Genomic DNA, 2,892 nt, shown 5'->3' with positions numbered 1-2,892 from the left:
GTCAGTTCATCCAAAGTCACTTAGGGAGGCAGATCAACAAGGATCTCAGAAAGACTGAGTCATAAATATCCTCAATCTAGCCCACTTTTTCCTCCTTTCTTCTGAAGAACACTATGGAGTTTTTTCTCAACATTTTATTATAAAAAATGTCAAACACTTACCCAAGATGGAATAAGTACATTATAAACATCTGTATACCCACCACTGGAGTCACCACTAACATTTTACTATATTGCTTTATCACATATCTGTCCACAAATCCATCCCTCTATCCATCATCCATCAAGCCATCTTATTTAAAAAAATTTTTTTTAAAAAATATTTATTTATTTATTTATTTATGGCTGTGTTGGGTCTTCGTTTCTGTGCGAGGGCTTTCTCCAGTTGTGGCAAGCGGGGGCCACTCTTCATCGTGGTGCGTGGGCCTCTCACTATTGCAGCCTCTCTTGTTGTGGAGCACAGGCTCCAGACGCGCAGGTTCAGTAATTGTGGCTCATGGGCCCAGTTGCTGCGCGGCACGTGGGATCTTCCCATACCAGGGCTCGAACCTGTGTGCCCTGCATTGACAGGCAGATTCTCAACCACTGCGCCACCAGGGAAGCCCAAAAAATTTTTTTACTGAAGTATAGTTGATGTACAATGTACTGTTAGTTTCTGGTGTACAATAAAGTGATTCAATTAAACATACATAAATGTGTGTGTGTATATATATATATGTATATATATACTTTTTCATATTCTTTTCCATTATGGTTTATTACAGGATATTGAATATAGTTCTCTGTGGTATGCAGTAGGTCCTTGCTGTTTATTTCATATATACTAGTTTGTATCTGCTAATCCAAAACTCCTAATTTATCCTTCCCCACCTCCTTTCCCCTTCGGTAATGATAAATTTGTTTTCTATGACTGTGAGTCTGTTTCTGTTTTGTAAATAAGTAAATTTCTATCATTTTTTTAGATTCCACATATAAGTGATATCATATGGTATTTGTCTTTCTCTATCTGACTTATTTCATTTAGTATGATCATCTCTAGATCCATCCATGTTGCTGCAAATGACATTATTTCATTCTTTTTTATTGCTGAGTAGTATTCCATCTTATATATATGCCACGTCTTCTTTATCTATTCATCTGTTGATGGACATTTAGGTTGCTTCCATGACCTGGCTATTGTAAATAGTGCTGCAATGAACATTAGGGTGCATGTATCTTTTCGAAGTATGCTTTCCTCTGGATATACACCCAGGAGTGGGAATGCTGGATCATATGGTAATTCTATTTTTAGTTTTTTAAGGAACCTCCATACTGTTCATTATAGTGATTGTACCAATTTATATTCCCACCAACAGTGTAGGAGGGTTCCCTTTTCTCCACACCCTCTCCAGCATTTGTTATTTGTAGATTTTTAATGATGGCAAGCCATTTTATTTTTTGATGCATTTCAAAGTAAGTAGCTGATATCAATACACATCCACCTAAATATTCTATTATTCTTTTTTGGGTGAAATTTACTTTCAAAACATGCACAAATCTTAAGTGTACCATTCAGTATTTTGACAAATGTACACACCTGTGTAACTAAAACCTCTGAAAACATTACCACACCCCAGAAGGTTATCTCATGCTCCTTCCCAGTCAATCCCACCACAACAACCAAAGACAACCACTATTCTGATAGTTTTCCATCACAGATTACTTCTACCTGCTCTAGAATTTTGTATAAATGGAATCATACAGTATGTACTGTTGTATCTGGCTTCTTTTATTCAGCATAATGTTTTTGAGACTCATTCACATTCTTGTGTATTTCATTCCTTTTACTGCTGAGTAGTATTTCTTTTTTTTACATCATTTTTTTTCATTTTTATTGGAGTATAATTGCTTTACAATGTTGTGTTAGTTTCTGCTGTACAAAAAGGTGAATCAGCTATATGTATACATATATCCCCATATCCCCTCCCTCTTGCATCTCCCTCCCAACCTCCTATCCCACCCTTCTAGTTGGTCACAAAGCACCGAGCTGATCTCCCTGTGCTATGCAGCAGCTTCCCACTAGCCATCCATTTTGCATTTGGTAGTGTATATATGTCAATGCTACTCTCTCACTTCGTCCCAGCTTCCCCTTCCCCCACTGTGTCCTCAAGTCCATTCTCTATGTCTGTTTCTTTATTCCTGCCCTGCCACTAGGTTCATCAGTACCGTTTTTTTTAGACTCCATATATATGCGTTAGCATACGGTATTTGTTTTTCTCTTTCTGACTTACTTCACTCTGTATGATGGACTCTAGGTCCATCCACCTCACTACAAATAACTAATTTAGTTTCTTTTTATGGCTGAGTAATACTCCATTGTATATATGTGCCACATCTTCTTTATCCATTCATCTGTCGATGGACACTTAGGTTGCTTCCATGTCCTGGCTATTGTAAATAGTGCTGCAATGAACATTGTGGTACATGACTCTTTTTGAGTTACGGTTTTCACAGGGTATATGCCCAGTAGTGGGATTGCTGGGTCATATGGTAGTTCTACTTTTAGTTTTTTAAGAAACCTCCATACTGTTCTCCATAGTGGCTGTATCAATTTACATTCCCACCAGCAGTGCAGGAAGGTTCCCTTTTCTCTACACCCTCTCCAGAATTTATTCTTTATAGATTTTTTGATGATGGCCATTCTGACCGGTGTGAGGTGATACCTCATTGCAGTTTTGATTTGCATTTCTCTAATGATTAGTGATGCTGAGCATCTTTTCATGTGTTTGTTGGCAATCTGTACGTCTTCTTTGGAGAAATGTCTATGTAGGTCTTCTGCCCATTTTTGGATTGGGTTGTTTGTTTTTTTGATATTGAGCTGCATGAGCTGCTTGTATATTTTGGAGATTAATCC

At 37.6% G+C, this 2,892-nt stretch overlaps 1 protein-coding gene across 3 annotated transcripts in view; it reads left to right on the top strand.

Annotated features, from left to right (window-relative positions):
• ZDHHC15 (zDHHC palmitoyltransferase 15) overlaps positions 1–2,892 on the top strand; it is a 130,273-nt gene that overhangs the window by 60,815 nt on the left and 66,566 nt on the right. The window lies entirely within an intron of this gene.

This window comes from Balaenoptera physalus, assembly GCF_965194825.1.
Source record: "Balaenoptera physalus genome assembly, chromosome: X".
Lineage (NCBI taxonomy): Eukaryota > Metazoa > Chordata > Mammalia > Artiodactyla > Balaenopteridae > Balaenoptera > Balaenoptera physalus.
Note: the sequence above shows the minus strand (reverse complement) of the source record. Positions and strands in the feature narration are given on the sequence as shown.